We start from the raw sequence: 17,613 nt of genomic DNA on the forward strand, positions 1-17,613 counted from the left end.
CCTTAAAGGAACAGGGCACAGGTAACTCGAACCCCTTCATCCTGATAGATTTAATGCCCAAATAATTCCATGTAGACCAGAAGCGCAGAGCTCCTCTGAGTGTCAGCCCTATCCCGGTGTAGGTCCCCAGCAGTGAGTGTGGCCTACAAGGCAGAGGTCACTTTTTTATAGTTTGAACATTTGTGGTTCTCCAGTGGAGTTATTGTCTCTCATACGGCAGACCACTAAATCTCACTGGGGATCTGGACTGTGGCGCTGCCATTCAATCTGTAGCCGGAGCAGGATATCACTGTGAGGGGTGAGCCGCCCCAATGTGATGTTCAAGAGACAGTGACTCCGGAAAGGACTTCGGTGGAACATGGTGGAACTGAACATCAGCTCCCATTGCGCGGTGGTGGCGAATGTGATCTCTGGACACCTCCTTTCCATGTGTCAGTGCTTTGCTGACTGGGTTGGATCCAGAACCCTGAGTCTGTCATGCTGAGTCATGTCTCTGAACACATTCCTTCCCCAGCCCCAGACCTCATATGGCCAGTGAAGAGCTGAGTATTATTGTCCAATGTAGAAGTTACAGAATTTAAACTAGGAAGAACGGTCAATTTTCCCATCATTTCACATCTTTACATCCAAACAAGATGATTTTCTGAATGACCCATCCTCGTTCAACCAGAAGATATTGGGGGTGGGATGTAGGAGTCACTGGGGAAAACACAGAGACACAATTTCCTTTGCACAGATCCATGAACAGCAAAACCTCCTTATGTGTTTTGTCTGAGCCAGGGCATTCAACTTCAGTGAACCCTTCTCTCCTGCAATGGCAATGGTCAGACAGATGGGATGTGGCCACCTGCATCCCTGACAGGGAGATATTGGCTCGGCTCTTTCTTTATGCTGCTCTTGTTAGTCCATGAAACATCAAGGATGGAATGCAAGGCTGAGTTCATGCACCAACCCCCTGAAAAATGTCCATGCCCCAGAGAAATCCTGACCCCTGCTATTGGAATGATGTGCTGGAGATTTAACTAGGAAAGGGACTGTCTGAATTGTCAATTTGGGGCATGAACAATGATCTACAGCAATGTCGTTAACACAAACACACTCTCATCATGCTCCAGCCGGAAGGGAAATGGGCAGGAATTCTTGCTGTTCAGCCATGGACACACTTACACTAATGCACAGCCTTGAGTGTGCTGGGGAAGTGGATCTGAGCAATTTGAAGTGACAATTCTGTGAGAACTGAATCATAGTGTAGTGAAATAGCCATCCATCACGTAGTTGTGGCCGAGTGGTTAAGGCGATGGACTTGAATTCCATTGGGGTCACCCCCCGCAGGTTCAAATCCTGCCAACGATGGAAGCACAAGAATGTTATGACTACTGCAATCTTAGTGCCACAGCATGTGAACTGGAGCCAGATCTGGTCTCACTCTGAGGTTGTCTACACTTAAAACACTGCTGTGACACTGCGATAGTGCTTTGGAGTAGACAGTTGCTACAGCGAGTGGAGGGGTTTTCCCATCGCTGTAATAGTTACATTGACGGAACAATTTTTCCTTCTATTTAGGTCTATCTAACCAGGGCTTAGGTCAGCTTAACTATATTGGTTTGGGGGCTGTGGATTTTTCACAGCCTGAGAGACGTAGCTCTGCCAGTTAAGTGTCCAGCATACACCAGCCCTTAGATCCCTCTTAGGATTTCCATGCAAGCACTGACCTGTGAGAGGAAAACATCAGCTCACAAACACAGAGACTGAATTCCCCACAGTTAATCTCTCTGTGCTTTCCAGAATATCACAAAATTCAATTCATTCCTGCTAGGACAGAGAAAAAATAAGTGATGCAAAGTTTTTGGCTTGATTAAATAAAGTTAAGCGTTTAATTACTACAGTAAAAATATGTACCGATTCCTCTGAATAACACCATAACATGAGATAAGAACAGAGACAAATCTTGTCAGTGACGACTAATTTAACAAATGATCTTCCCATTATTAATTTCCACTGTGCCCCCACTGCAGGTCTGGGCCCCTCCAGTGTAACTGTTCTGCATTCGCCTTCCCCTTAGAATTGGTTCTGGACATTCCCAACTTTGGAAAATTATGCAATTCAGAATTTGAATAGTGACCCCGGCTCCTTCCTGCAGCTGCTCTACATCGCTACACAGCACCTTCTCCACCTGCAGAGTCACCCGCAGGGTTCAGCGGGGACTCCTGGAAAGGACAGTGGGTGCAGCTAACAGCCCGGTGTGCCTGGCAGTGAGGCAGGGGCAGCCCGAGGCTGGAAGCTCTGAGTCAGCTGTGGAGAAGCAACCCCCCCACACACAAGTACAGCAATTGAATTCCCCAACTTTAGCATCATGACGCCCTGTAGAAAGCCCGACGTGTCCGTTGTTTTTTCACAGGGCGATGCAAAAATCAGGTGACACCAATTTTGAAGTTTAAGTAAATAAAGTTTCGGAGATAGTTATTACGCTCCCAAAAATATTCCAAAGATCCCTCTGCATGACACTGGAAGGTGAAATAGGAACAGAGACAAACCTTGTCAGCAAAGGCTGATTTCCCAAAGATCCTTGTTAGAATAGAGATATTCAGGCCTGCCTGTAAAGCCTATGCTTTAAGAGTACAGGCTTTTTTTTATCACAGTGTATTTTTACTGTGTGTTTTCATCACTTAGCTAGTTACGGGGTACAAAACAAAGAATCAAAATCACAGTCTGCCTGTGTGCGGGCCTTCTCTCCCCAGGAGAGTCTGAGGCTGGGTTCTTAGGCTAAGGCCTTTGGCTAAGCTGCAGGGGCAGCCATAAGCTGGGAAGCGAATGGTCACATCCTCACATCCCCAACCCTTCCTACTGAAATACGATGGTATTGGTCAGTTAGGAAGACGATCCTGCCCTGATAGTGCCCATCACCACCAGATACAGAAACAGATCTTAAGAGAGCCTCCTGTCTGGCAAGAAATCTTACTGAAATCCTAGCGGACCTTAAACATAAAAAAGAAGCTTACAAGAAGTGGAAGGTTGGACATATGACCAGGGAAGAGTATAAAAATATTGCTCAGGCATGTAGGAATGAAATCAGGAGGGCCAAATCGCACCTGGAGCTGCAGCTAGCAAGAGATGTCAAGAGTAACAAGAAGGGTTTCTTCAGGTATGTTGGCAACAAGAAGAAAGCCAAGGAAAGTGTGGGCCCCTTACTGAATGAGGGAGGCAACCTAGAGACAGAGGATGTGGAAAAAGCTAATGTGCTCAATGCTTTTTTTGCCTCTGTCTTCACGAACAAGGTCAGCTCCCAGACTGCTGCTCTGGGCATCACAGCATGGGGAGTAGGTGGCCAGCCCTCTGTGGAGAAAGAGGTGGTTAGGGACTATTTAGAAAAGCTGGACGTGCACAAGTTCATGGGGCCGGACGCCTTGCATCCGAGAGTGCTAAAGGAATTGGCAGATGTGATTGCAGAGCCATTGGCCATTATCTTTGAAAACTTGTGGCAAACGGGGGAAGTCCCGGATGACTGGAAAAAGGCTAATGTAGTGCCAATCTTTAAAAAAGGGAAGAAGGAGGATCCTGGGAACTACAGGCCAGTCAGCCTCACCTCAGTCCCCGGAAAAATCATGGAACAGGTCCTCAAGGAATCAATCCTGAAGCACTTACATGAGAGGAAAGCGATCAGGAACAGTCAGCATGGATTCACAAAGGGAAGGTCATGCCTGACTAATCTAATCGCCTTCTACGATGAGATTACTGGTTCTGTGGATGAAGGGAAAGCAGTGGATGTATTGTTTCTTGACTTTAGCAAAGCTTTTGACACGGTCTCCCACAGTATTCTTGTCAGCAAGTTAAAGAAGTATGGGCTGGATGAATGCACTATAAGGTGGGTAGAAAGTTGGCTAGGTTGTCGGGCTCAACGGGTAGTGATCAATGGCTCCATGTCTAGTTGGCAGCCGGTGTCAAGTGGAGTGCCCCAGGGGTCGGTCCTGGGGCCGGTTTTGTTCAATATCTTCATAAATGATCTGGAAGATGGTGTGGATTGAACTCTCAGCAAATTTGTGGATGATACTAAACTAGGAGGAGTGGTAGATACGCTGGAGGGCAGGGATAGGATACAGAGGGACCTAGACAAATTGGAGGATTGGGCCAAAAGAAATCTGATGAGGTTCAATAAGGATAAGTGCAGGGTCCTGCACTTAGGACGGAAGAACCCAATGTCTACAGACTAGGGACCGAATGGCTAGGCAGCAGTTCTGCGGAAAAGGATCTAGGGGTGACAGTGGACGAGAAGCTGGATATGAGTCAACAGTGTGCCCTTCTTGCAAGAAGGCCAATGGCATTTTGGGATGTATAAGTAGGGGCATAGCCAGCAGATCGAGAGACATGATCGTTCCCCTCTATTCGACATTGGTGAGGCCTCATCTGGAGTACTGTGTCCAGTTTTGGGCCCCCCACTACAAGAAGGATGTGGATAAATTGGAGAGAGTCCAGCGAAGGGCAACAAAAATGATTAGGGGTCTAGAGCACATGACTTCTGAGGAGAGGCTGAGGGAACTGGGGTTGTTTAGTCTGCAGAAGAGAAGAATGAGGGGGGATTTGATAGCTGCTTTCAACTACCTGAAAGGTGGTTCCAGAGAGGATGGTTCTAGACTATTCTCAGTGGTAGAAGAGGACAGGACAAGGAGTAATGGTCTCAAGTTGCAGTGGGGGAGGTTTAGGTTGGATATTAGGAAAACATTTTTCACTAGGAGGGTGGTGAAACACTGGAATGCGTTACCTAGGGAGGTGGTAGAATCTCCTTCCTTAGAAGTTTTTAAGGTCAGGCTTGACAAAGCCCTGGCTGGGATGATTTAATTGGGGATTGGTCCTGCTTTGAGCAGGGGGTTGGACTAGATGACCTCCTGAGGTCCCTTCCAACCCTGACATTCTGTGATTCTATGATTCTATGAAATCCCTTCTCAATGGTTGTGGTTGTGAAACCCTCATTTCAATATGTTTTAACTTTACGGCCCCCACTTTTCTGTTGTCAGTCTGTCTGGTTCTCTAATAGTTTCTGACTGCTGTATAATTAATTTTGCTATGTGTAAGTTCATTAGTGTAGTGGGATATAATTGGTTAGAGAATTATGTTACAATATATTAGGATTGGTTAATTACATTTCAGTAAAATGATTAAAAATTACATTTCAGTAAAATGGACACAAATCAGATGTCAAAAATTATAACATTCATAAGCCAGTCGGAGAACACTTCAATCTCCCTGGTCACGCAATCAGAGACATGAAGGTCGCTATCTTACAACAAAAAAACTTCAAATCCAGAGTCCAGCGAGAAACTGCTGAAATGGAATTCATTTGCAAATTGGATACTATTAATTTAAGCTTAAATAGAGACTGGGAGTGGCTAAGTCATTATGCAAGGTAGCCTATTTCCCATTGTTTTTTCCTACCCCCCACCCACCCCCGGCCTTCTGGTTAAACTTGGATTTATGCTAGAAGTGGCCCACCTTGATTGTCATGCACATTGTGGGGAGAGTGGTCAGTTTGGATGAGCTATTGCCAGCAGGAGAGTGAGTTTGTGTGTGTGGGGGGGTGAGAAAACCTGGATGTGTGCTGGAAATGGCCCACCTTGATTTTCATGCACGTTGTAAGAGGAGTGGTCACTTTGGATAGGCTATTACCAGCAGGAGAGTGAGTTTGTGTGTGTGGCTTTTGGAGGGGGGTGAGAGAACCTGGATTTCTGCAGGAAATGGCCCACCTTGATTATCATACACATTGTGAAGACAGTGGTCACTTTTGATGGGCTATTACCAGCAAGAGAGTGAGTTTGTCTGTGGGGGGGCGGAGGGTGAGAAAACCTGTATTTGTGCTGGAAATGGCCCATCTTGATGATCACTTTAGATAAGCTATTACCAGCAGGAGAGTGGGGTGGGAGGAGGTATTGTTTCATGGTGTCTGTGTATATAATAATGTCTTCTGCAATTTCCACAGTATGCGTCCGATGAAGTGAGCTGTAGCTCACGAAAGCTCATGCTCAAATAAATTGGTTAGTCTCTAAGGTGCCACAAATACTCCTTTTCTTTTTAGTAAAATGATTGGTTAAGGTATAGCTGAGAATATTACCATATAATCTGGAGTCAAACAGGAAGTGGAAGTGGAAATTGGAATCATGTTTGCGAAGTGGGGGATGGGAACAGGGAACAGAGACACAGGCAAGGCTCTGCAGCGTCGGAGCCGGGAAGGGGGACGCGGGGTAAACGCTTTGCAGTGTCGGAGCTGGGAAGGGAACACTGGGGAACAGAGTCTATCGGTGTATAGAGATAAGCCCCAGTGGTGTGAAGGGCTTCAAAATATGCTTCCTTGGAAACTAACCCCAGGAAACATCGCATTGTCTGCACTTCAGACTTCTGGTCTTTTGCTGTTTGCTGCTTGCGTGACAAGAATTGGGGAAGAGGGCAGGGGAAGAGAAAGCCCTCTAATGGCTACCTTGCTACCTTGCTCCTCTCCCTCCCCAGGCGTCAAGGATCCGCAGGACTTGAGGCTCTGCTTGAGGGATCCTGGCACAGCGGCTGGTGGGGGAGAAAGGATTGTAGATTCTGACCTGCACTCTGGAGAGGAGGGAATAATTGAAGGGGGCATTTTTGAGTCCTCCCCCATCCTCAGTGTCCCCTGGGCTGGCATTCTACCCTCCACAGGGCCAAACAAACAAGTGAGTGAAGCCATTTGGTTAATGAAAACCAGTGCTCCAGGTGAGGCTTGAACTCACAACCTCAGCATAGCTCCTCTCAGCACTGCCCTATAAGTACTGCATGCTAACCAACTGCGCCACTGGGACACCTGGCTATGGCTGCTCTCCCAGGCCCCTAGGGTGAGAAAGGCGAGGTGTGACCCCCCAAAACTTCTCAGTGGAGCTGAGAGCGGGAGGAGACAAGTGTTGGTCCTTGGTGGGGTGGGTTCTTCTGAAGGGTTCCCAGCACCATTTGACCCTCTTTTTCTTCTCTGTGAGATACCAGAGCTGACTGAGACTCAGTGGAGAGCCTTGCTGCAGATCAACAGATCTGAAATCCCCGAGAACCAGGTCTAAGCGTTAGTCCTGCTTTGGGACAGTCTCTCAGGCAGGAAACTGCCGAGTCTGTGCGAGCGGTGAGGCTCCCTCGCTAACAGCTGAGACCAGTGAGAGCTGTGTGAAGCGCCGGGACCCAGGGGTGTGTGAATAGGGGGGCACAACGCCCCAGGACTTTTAGAAATGGGAGGGCTCTGCCTTACCACTTTGTAATGACTGTAAGGGTGAGGGAGGGTGGGGAGTGGGCGGAGAGCAGTGATCGGGAGGCGGGGTCTTGGGGGGAAGAGTCAGCGCAGGAGTGGGGCCTCGGGGAGAAGGGGTGATGCAGGTGTGTGGCCTCAAGAGGAAGGGATGGGGCTACTGTTCGGGCTCTGGTGGCCGCTACTTTTAGGGAGCCGGCACCGCTCTTAGTGGGACCGCAAGACATCCCAGAGGAGAGAGGGTGGCCAGCAGAGCAGTGACAGGGTGGAACGGCAAGTGACCGGCAATGTGGGCAGACAGGGGAGGGAGAAAGGGGCTTTCCCCCCAGGAGGTGAGAGGTGATCTCTGGGTTTTCATTGACCCAGGACAGCAGCTGGGAGTGAGGTGCAGTGAAGGGAGGGGCACTTCCAAAGAGCTTTTGGTCTCTGGATTTCAGAGCCCGAGGCAAAAGGACACCGCCCAGCGTACTGTGGGCGGGTCTTTTGCTCATAGTGTCGTGTTATGAATCCTGATTGTGGTGTTCTCCAAAGCTAAGACAAGGTGATTTTCCTCCTTTTTATTAAAGTTTCTTTTCTCCACTCAGTGCTGGTGAGTGGGGAAAGTATGGCCTCTTAGAGGCACCCAGTGGCCCTGGTTAGTTTCCCCAGATTACTGGGTGGGGGCTTAAGCGGATTGTGTGCTGTACTGTTGAAGAGGAGCCCCAAGTACCCGAACAGGGAAATGTAACTTCAGCCTTCAGATTAAGAGCCAGATGAGGGAAGAGCATCTTTGCAAGCAGGCTGGCTAACCTAGTGAGGAGGGCTTTAAACTAGGTTCACCAGGGGAAGGAGACCAAAGCCCTGAGGTAAGTGGGGAAGTGGGATACTGGGAGGAAGCAGGAGCAGGAGAGCGCGAGAGGGGAGGGCTCCTGCCTCATACTGAGAAAGAGGGACGATCAGCGAGTTATCTCAAGTGCCTATACACAAATGCAAGAAGCCTGGGAAAGAAGCAGGGAGAACTGGAAGTCCTGGCACCGTCAAGGAATTAGGATGTGATTGGAATAACAGAGACTTGGTGGGATAACTCACATGACTGGAGTACTGTCATGGATGGATATAAACTGTTCAGGAAGGACAGGCAGGGCAGAAAAGGTGGGGGAGTTGCACTGTATGTAAGGGAGCAGTATGACTGCTCAGAGCTCCAGTATGAAACTGCAGAAAAACCTGAGAGTCTCTGGATTAAGTTTAGAAGTGTGAGCAACAAGGGTGATGTGGTGATGGGAGTCTGCTATAGACCATCGGACCAGGGGGATGAGGTGGATGAGGCTTTCGTCCGGCAACTCACGGAAGTTACTAGATCGCAGGCCCTGGTTCTCATGGGAGACTTCAACCACCCTGATATCTGCTGGGAGAGCAATACAGCGGTGCACAGACAATCCAGGAAGTTTTTGGAAAGTGTAGGGGACAATTTCCTGGTGCAAGTGCTGGAGGAACCAACTATGGGCAGAGCTCTTCTTGACCTGCGGCTCACAAACCGGGAAGAATTAGTAGGGGAAGCAAAGGTGGATGGGAACCTGGGAGGCAGCGACCATGAGATGGTCGAGTTCAGGATCCTGACACAGGGAAGAAAGGAGAGAAGCAAAATACGGACCCTGGACTTCAGCAAAGCAGACTTTGACTCCCTCAGGGAACTGATGGGCAGGATCCCCTGGGAGAATAACATGAGGGGGAAAGGAGTCCAGGAGAGTTGGCTATATTTTAAAGAATCCTTATTGAGGTTACAGGGACAAATCATCCCGATGTGCAGAAAGAATAGTAAGTATGGCAGGTGACCAGCTTGGCTTAACAGTGAAATCCTTGCTGATCTATATACAAAAAAGAAGCTTACAAGAAGTGGAAGATTGGACAAAGGACCAGGGAAGAGTATAAAAATATTGCTCGGGGATGCAGGAGTGAAATCAGGAAGGCCAAATCACACCTGGAGTTGCAGCTAGCAAGAGATGTTAAGAGTAACAAGAAGGGTTTCTTCATGTATGTTAGCGACAAGAAGAAAGTCAAGGAGCGTGTGGGCCCCTTACTGAATGAGGGAGGCAACCTAGTGAGAGAGAATGTGGAGAAAGCTAATGTACTCAATGCTTTTTTTGCCTCTGTCTTCACGAACAAGGTCAGCTCCCAGACTACCTCTCTAGGCGGCACAGCATGGGGAGGAGGTGACCAGCCCTCTGTGGAGAAAGAAGTGGTTCGGGACTATTTAGAAAAGCTGGACGTGCACAAGTCCATGGGACCGGATGCGCTGCATCCGAGAGTGCGAGAGGAGTTGGCGGATGTGATTGCAAAGCCATTGGCCAGTATCTTTGAAAACTCATGGCGATGGGGGGAAGTCCCGGACGACTGGAAAAAGGCTAATGTAGTGCCCATCTTTAAAAAAGGGAAGAAGAAGGATCCTGGAAACTACAGGCCAGTCAGCCTCACCTCAGTCCCTGGAAAAATCATGGAGCAGGTCCTCAAGGAATCAATTCTGAAGCACTCAGAGGAGAGGAAAGTGATCAGGAACAGTCAGCATGGATTCACCAAGGGCAAGTCATGCCTCACTAATCTAATTGCCTTCTGTGACAAGATAACTGGCTCTGTGGATGCGGGGAAAGCAGTGGACGTGTTGTTCCTTGACTTTAGCAAAGCTTTTGACACAGTCTCCCACAGTATTCTTGCCAGCAACTTAAGGAAGTATGGGCTGGATGAATGGACGATAAGGTGGATAGAAAGTTGGCTAGATCATCGGGCTCAACGGGTAGTGATCAATGGCTCCATGTCCAGTTGGCAGCCAGTATCAAGTGGAGTGCCCCAAGGGTCGGTCCTCGGGCCGGTTTTGTTCAATATCTTCATAAATGATCTGGAGGATGGTGTGGATTGCACCCTCAGCAAGTTTGCAGATGACACTAAACTGGGAGGAGAGGTGGATACGCTGGAGGGTAGGGATAGGATACAGAGGGCCCTAGACAAATTAGAGGATTGGGCCAAAAGAAATCTGATGAGGCTCAACAAGGACAAGTGCAGATTCCTGCACTTAAGACGGTAGAATCCCATGCACCGCTACAGACTAGGGACCGAATGGCTCGGCAGCATTTCTGCAGAAAAAGACCTAGGGGTTACAGTGGACAAGAAGCTGGATATCAGTCAACAGTGTGCCCTTGTTGCCAAGAAGGCCAATGGCATTTTGGGATGTATAAGTAGGGGCATTGCCAGCAGATCGAGGGACGTGTTCATTCCCCGCTATTCGACGTTGGTGAGGCCTCATCTGGAGTACTGTGTCCAGTTTTGGGCCCCACACTACAAGAAGGATGTGGAAAAATTGGAAAACGTCCAGCGGAGGGCAACAAAAATGATTAGGGGACTGGAGCATATGACTTATGAGGAGAGGCTGAGGGAACTGGGATTGTTTCGTCTGCAGAAGAGAAGACTGAGGGGGGATTTGATAGCTGCTTTCAACTACCTGAAAGGGGGTTCCAAAGAGGATGGATCTAGACTGTTCTCAGTGGTAGCAGACGACAGAACAAGGAGTAATGGTCTCAAGTTGCAGTGGGGGCGGTTTAGGTTGGATATTAGGAAAAAAACTTTTTCACGAGGAGGGTGGTGAAACACTGGAATGTGTTACCTAGGGAGGTGGTGGAATCTCCTTCCATAGAAGTTTTTAAGGTCAGGCTTGACAAAGCCCTGGCTGGGATGATTTAGTTGGCGATTGGTCCTGCTTTGAGCAGAGGGTTGGACTAGATGACCTCCTGAGGTCCCATGCAGAATGTGCCCGGTATGTAACCCCTTTGCTAATGGGGTGGATGGCATGGGTGCAAGGTAATGACTTGTGTTACGAATTACACCTTGTAGGACACGCACACAACTGCTGCGAATTATACCTGGTAGGACACGCACACAAGTGCTACGAATTACACCTGGTAGGACACGCACAGTTCGAATCTAGGCTGAGGCACAGAAATAAAGTCCACAACTGCAGAGTTCCCAAAAGACACTAAGTTTATTACGCTCGAGCGTGGTGCCCCCCTGCTAGCCAGGAGGGGACCCTGAATGCAAATTATACAAAGGTTATATACCTTTTAGCAAAGCATGTTGCCCTCGTGCATCGGAAACCTTAGCCAATAAACAAACCCTTGTCTTATCTACCACCTATCCCTGCTTGGTGCATTCCTCGTGCTATACCAGTATGTTAATTACACAGCATGGTCCTAAAGCCATGCATCAGTAACTTTTATTATCACGATGGGAGGCCTCACATCAAGGCCAAGAGACAGGGAGTTAGAGACTGACAAAAACCAGATACTGCAAATCAAGGCAGGCTGAAGACAAGGAGGAGGATTTTCACATGGATTCAGTATCTAAGGATTACTCCTCCTGGTGTATGATGTGCTGGCATTTAAACAATGGTGGGTCCCAGACCAAAATGGAGTCACATGTGCTAACTTTTCCTTAACAGCAGCGAGCCTGTGACCGTTGGTGATGCCAGGCAAGAGCCCTCCATCTGGGAGCCGAGCAATCGCCAGTCTCGGTGAGGTAAGTGTCCGGTTTGGTGAGGACTCTGCTCACGCCCCACCTGAGTCCGGGTAGGGAAGCCCCGTAAATTAGGGTTCGGTTTGTAAGAAAAGGTTCCTGATCAGCTGTGGTTACGAGGGAGAAAACGTCCCCATTTTCAGAGGCTGCTCGTTTCTCTGGTCAGGAACGGTGTCTCCTCCGCAGCAGAAGGTTGGATCCAAGAGGATGACTCCAGGTGGTGAGTGGCTTGCCCTGCTCTCATGTTTCTCTGTCTTCTCTCGTGTGTTCGCCAACTCTCTCTCTCTCTCTTCTCTCCTCTTCTCTCCTCGTGCCGTGTCCCTTCACAGGACACGGGTAGGTGTGCATTCCCACAGGTGAGGTCTCGGGAGCCATGGAGAAGTCGGAGCGGAGGAAAATCATGCCGAGCAGTGGGTGCGAGTGTGGAGGGGTGACTGTCGGGGTTAACTCTGTCTCGATTCATCGCGTGGGGCTGATGCGCGGATGAAGGCAAGATTTCCAGCACCAATGGAGCATTGTATAATGATAGCCTACGCGATGTGACCCACTGAGATGGTAACTTCTTTGTTTTTCCTCCTTGGTCTGGGTTTAGTACAAACAGTTGACTCCCCTCATCGGATGGAAAGCGAGCGAGAGCGGTGAGCCCGCGAGCACTGTTGATGCAGCCAGGAGTCGTCCGGTTGGCAGCGGAGCAGTCGCGAATGTCAGTGGGATAAGTGTCTGGTTTGGTTAAGGCTTTGCTCACGGCCCGCCTGGCTCCAGGTAGGGACTCCCCATCAGCGGGGGCTGGATTTGTGAGAAATGTTTCCTGACCAGCTGTGGTTAGGAGAGAGACAAGGTTCCCATTTTCAGGGGCTGCTCATTTCTCTGGCCAGGAATGGTGTCTCCTTCGCAGGAGAAGGTGGCATCTAGGAGGATGACTCCAGCTGGTGAGTTGCTTGCCTTCCTCCCATATTTTTCTCTCTTCTCTTGTGTGTTGGCCAACTTTCTCAGTCTCTCTCTCCTCTGCTCTCCTGGTGCCGCCTCCCTTTGTAGGACACGGGTAGGTGTGCATTCCCACAGGTGAGGTCTCGGGAGCCATGGAAAAGTCGGAGCGGACGAAAATCATGCAGGGCAGTAGAAAGGCTGCTGAAAGTACCTGAAGAGACAAAGGAAATGAGAAGGGGGAAGTCCAGACTAAGACAGGAGTCTAGTCTGTAAAGAGAAACAACGGGAAGTCTAAGCTACAGAAACTCTTCAAGATGCCAAAAGACATTTAGGATGGGAAATTACTTCCTGAATCCAGTCTCTTTAAGATCTTAGGCTTAGTATGTGTGTGTATTTGTATTTGCTCAGTAATCTGCCTTCTTCTGTTTCCTCTCTTATAATCACTGAAAATCTACCTTTTATAGTGAAACTATTTTTTGTTTATTATTATTATTATTATTATTAAACTCAGTTTGTGAAGCTGGTGCTCCGTGAGGAAATGTTTTGTGTGTTACTCCAAGGGGCTGCCCGGTGTCACTCTTCCTCCATGAGGGAAATGATTTGTGCAATACCCTGAGTGGCCACCGAGTGTCACTGTTGCTCCAGGAGGGAAATTGTTGGTGCATTACCCTGAGTGGTGTGAAGGAAAAGTTAGCATATGTGACTCCATTTTGGTTTGGGGCCCACCATTGTCTAAAAGCAAGCACATCATGCACCAGGAGGAGCGTTTCTTAGATACTGCATTCCTGTGAAAATCCTCCGCCTCCCCCCCCCCGGTCTCCAGCCTGTTTTATCTCCCGGTTTCTGTTCTTTGTCTGTTCCTAACTCCCTGCCTCCTGGCCTTGATGTGGGCCTCCCATCCTGATCAGAAAAGTTACTGGTGCATTGCTTTAGGACCATGCAATGTAGTTGAAGTCATGGTTTAGCGCGGGGAATGTACCTAGCCGGGATAGGTGGTAGGTAAGGGAAGGGTTTGTCTATTGGCTAAGGTTTCCGATGCACGAGGGCAATGTGCTTTGCTGAAAGGTCTATAATCTTTGTATAACCTGCATGCGGGGTCCCCTCCTGATGAGCAGGGGGGCACCACGCTCGAGTGTAATAAACTTAGTCTTTTTGGGAACCCTGCCGTTGTGGACTTCGTTCGTGTGCCTCAGCCTAGACTCGAAGTGTGCGGGACCAATCGGGTATCATTCGCAGCAGTTCCTGTGCGTGACCTATCGGGTATCATTCGCAGCAGCTTGTGTGCGTGACCTGTCAGGTATAATTCGTAACAGTGGCCACCCACTCTCACTGTTGCTCTGTGAGGGAAATGGTTTGTGCATTATCTGGATTGGCCACCTGGTGTCACTGTTGCTCCGTGACGGAAGTGCTTTGTGCATTACCCTGTGTGGCCACCCAAGACAACACACACATCACACACAAAACATCACACACACAAAACACGACAGACGACACTGACACACACACACACAACACGACACTGACACACATACACAGAACATGTCACACATACAGAAACACGTCTCTCACACACACATAACACAGGACACTGACACACACAAACAACATGACACACAAATAAAATGACACACAAAACAGCACACAACACGACACACAAAAATCAGACATGACACCGACACATACACACACACACACACGAGACGAGGCACAAAACGGCAGACAACGTGACACAGAAATCACACACGACACCGACACACACACACACACACGAGACGAGGCACAAAACGGCAGACAACATGACAAAGAAATCACACACAACACCGACACACACACAAGACGACTCACAAAACGGCAGACAACGTGACACAGAAATCACACGACACCGACACCCACACACAATATGACACACAACACCTCACATGACACACAAAACAGCACACGTGACACACACACAACACGATGCACAAAACATCGCACACAAAATATCACACACCCACACACAACACGACACACACACAGACAACACGACACACGACACCGACACACGACACACAAAACGGCACACGACACAAGACACAAAAATCTCACACAACACATGACACCGACACACACAACATGCACACAAAATGGCACACAACACGGCACATGCACACAACATGGCATACAACAGGGCACACACACACTCAACGTGGACCACAACACGCACACATAAACACGTCTCACACACACAAAACGACACACAAGTCACACACACAACACGTCACACGACACATGCAACACGACACACACAACACGTCACACAGCAGAAGGTTTCATCTCGGAGGAGGATGTCCCAGAGTCCCCGGGCGATGCTCTGGAACTGCTCCCCAGGAAGCCAGGCAGGACTCTGGGGAAGTCTCCTCTCGGGGAGCAGCCTGTCTGCAGGACACTCAGCTCCCCCGGCTCCACCTTCCTGGCTCTGACCTTGGAGCCTTCAGCCTCCTCTGCCCCTCCCTGCGCTTCCCACAGCCAGTCCGCCCAGGCGGGGTCCTGGGGGAGCCAGAGGGTCCTGCCCCCCAACTCCGCAGTCAGACGGGACTCTCAGCCAGCCAGGAAAACAGAGATTTATTAGACGACAGGGACATGGTCTAACACAGAGCTTGTAGGTGCAGAGAACAGGACCCCTCAGCCAGGTCCATTTTGGGGGGCAGTGAGCCAGACAACCACGCCTGCCCTTCACTCCATGTCTCCAGCCAGCCCCAAACTGAAACTCCCCCCAGCCCCTCCTCCTCTGGGCTTTGTCCCTGTCCCCGGCCAGGAGGGCACCGGATTCCTTTGTTCTCCAGCCCTTTAGCTCTCACCTTGCAGGGGGGAAGGGCCCAGGGCATCAGGTGCCAGGAAAGAGGGTGTCGGCCATTCTGTGTGTCCAGACCCCTGCACACACCTGCCCTCCAGAGCTCTGCAACGATCATACACCCTTACCCCACCACCTAGATCCTTAAGAACTGCCTAGGGGAAACTGAGGCACCCCCACACGATTCAGAGGAAACATGAAGTCCCGCTTCATCACAGATGACTCCAGGAGGTGAGTTGCTTGCTATCCTACCATGTTTTTCTCTGTCTCTCCTCTAGTATGTTGGCCATCACACACACTCTGTCTCTGTCTCTCTCTGTCCTTGCCTTTCCCTGTGCTGTCTCCCTTCACAGGACACGGGCAGGCACGCTAGGTGTGCATCCCCTCAGGCTGTCTCGGAAGCCAAGAAGCAGTAGGAGGGGACGAAAATCATGCAGGGCAGTGGGTGCGAGAGTGGAGCGGTGACTGTCGGTGTTAACTCCGTCTCTGTGCGTCGAGTGGGGCCGATGTGGATGGGATGAAAGAGTGAGGCAGGGCTGAGGGCAAGATTTCCAGCACCCATGGAGCTTTGTGTAGGGATGGCTCATGCTTGGCTTTTGCAGCTGCTTTTGCAGAGGAATTGTCCAGGAGCCGGAGGAGAGTATGGCAGGAGTGGACCTGTGTGTGTCCGTCTGCCGACAGTGGCCAGGGCCAGGTGCCCCAGAGGGAATGAACAGACAGGAATCATGCCGGGATCCATCCCTTGTCGCCCCATCCCCAGCTTCTGACAAACAGAGGTTAGGGACACCATCCCTGCCCATCCTGGCTAATCCCCATCGACGGAGTCTTGTTGTGTGTGTTTGTGTATGTGTGACGTGTGTAGCGTTTTCTGTCTGTGTGAGATGGTGTGTGTCATGTTGTGCGTGTGTGAGACATGTTTGTGAGTGTGACGTGTGACGTGCTGTGCGTGCGTGCGACGCGCAACGTTTTGTGTGTGTGAAGTGCGATGTGCTGTGTGTATGACGTATGATGGAGTCTTGTGTTCAGTGTGTCTGTGTGTTGAGTTTTGTGCCGTTTTGTGTGTCATGTTGAGTGTGTGTTGTGTGGTTGTGGTGTCATGAGACGTGTTGTGTGTATGTCGTGTGTGTCGCACACACAGACACAACACATCGCACACTGCACGCACAACACATCGTGTGTTGCACGTCACACACATGTCGCACGCACACACACAGCACGTTGCACATCACACGCACATGTCGCATGTAGCACGCACACATACAAAACGCATACATACAAAACATTGCACGTCGCATGAACACACACAACACGTCTCCTGTCGCACGATGCACATCGCACATAGCGCGGCCATATACAACACGTCAAACATCGCACTCACAACACGTCGCATGTCGAACGTCATGCACACAGCACATCGCACTTCACACACACAAAACCTTGCACGTCGCACGCACGCACAGCACATCGCACGTCACACTCGCAAACATGCCTCACACACGCACAACATGACACACACCATGTCACACAGACAGAAAACACTACACACGTCACACATACACAAACACACACAACACAACACACAACAGGTCACATACACAGCACAACACACAAAAAAGCACACAACAAAACACAAGCACACAACCTGACACACAACACATCACAGACACCCACACAGACACACACACACACAACACGTCACACACACTCAACACAACACTCTAGACGACACAACACACACAAAATGTGACACACAACACGTCACACACACACACACACAACACATCACACAAAACGTCACACAAACACAGACAAGACGACACACAACATAACACACACACACATCACACAAAACACGTAACATGACACCACACACACAACACCATACACACACTGAACACGACACACAAAACGGACCACAACACAACACACACACCGTCACACACAACACATCACACACGCACACCACACCACAAACACACACACAGCACGTCACACACACACAACATTACACAACACACGTCTCACACACCCACACCCACACACCACGTCACGTCACCACAAACACACAACCAAACAC

General features: G+C 49.6%; 2 long non-coding RNA genes and 1 other non-coding gene across 3 annotated transcripts in view; 2 read left to right on the plus strand and 1 right to left on the minus strand.

Annotated features, from left to right (window-relative positions):
• Positions 1-1,271: 1,271 nt before the first annotated feature.
• On the plus strand, positions 1,272-1,353 carry TRNAS-UGA (transfer RNA serine (anticodon UGA)). The gene has a single exon. It is a non-coding gene; the product is annotated as a tRNA-Ser (tRNA).
• A 10,361-nt stretch (positions 1,354-11,714) lies between these two features.
• Positions 11,715-13,036, plus strand: LOC141999979 (uncharacterized). The gene is made up of 4 exons (XR_012642142.1): positions 11,715-11,779; positions 12,106-12,265; positions 12,369-12,538; positions 12,652-13,036. It is a non-coding gene; the product is annotated as an uncharacterized LOC141999979 (long non-coding RNA).
• The window catches only part of LOC141999978 (uncharacterized), a 695,529-nt gene continuing 690,567 nt past the window's right edge, over positions 12,652-17,613 (minus strand). The window contains exon 7 of the long non-coding RNA XR_012642141.1: positions 12,652-12,914. This is a non-coding gene — a long non-coding RNA (uncharacterized LOC141999978). The remainder of the gene's footprint in view (positions 12,915-17,613) is intronic.

Source organism: Natator depressus, chromosome 16 (assembly GCF_965152275.1).
Source record: "Natator depressus isolate rNatDep1 chromosome 16, rNatDep2.hap1, whole genome shotgun sequence".
Taxonomy (NCBI): domain Eukaryota; kingdom Metazoa; phylum Chordata; order Testudines; family Cheloniidae; genus Natator; species Natator depressus.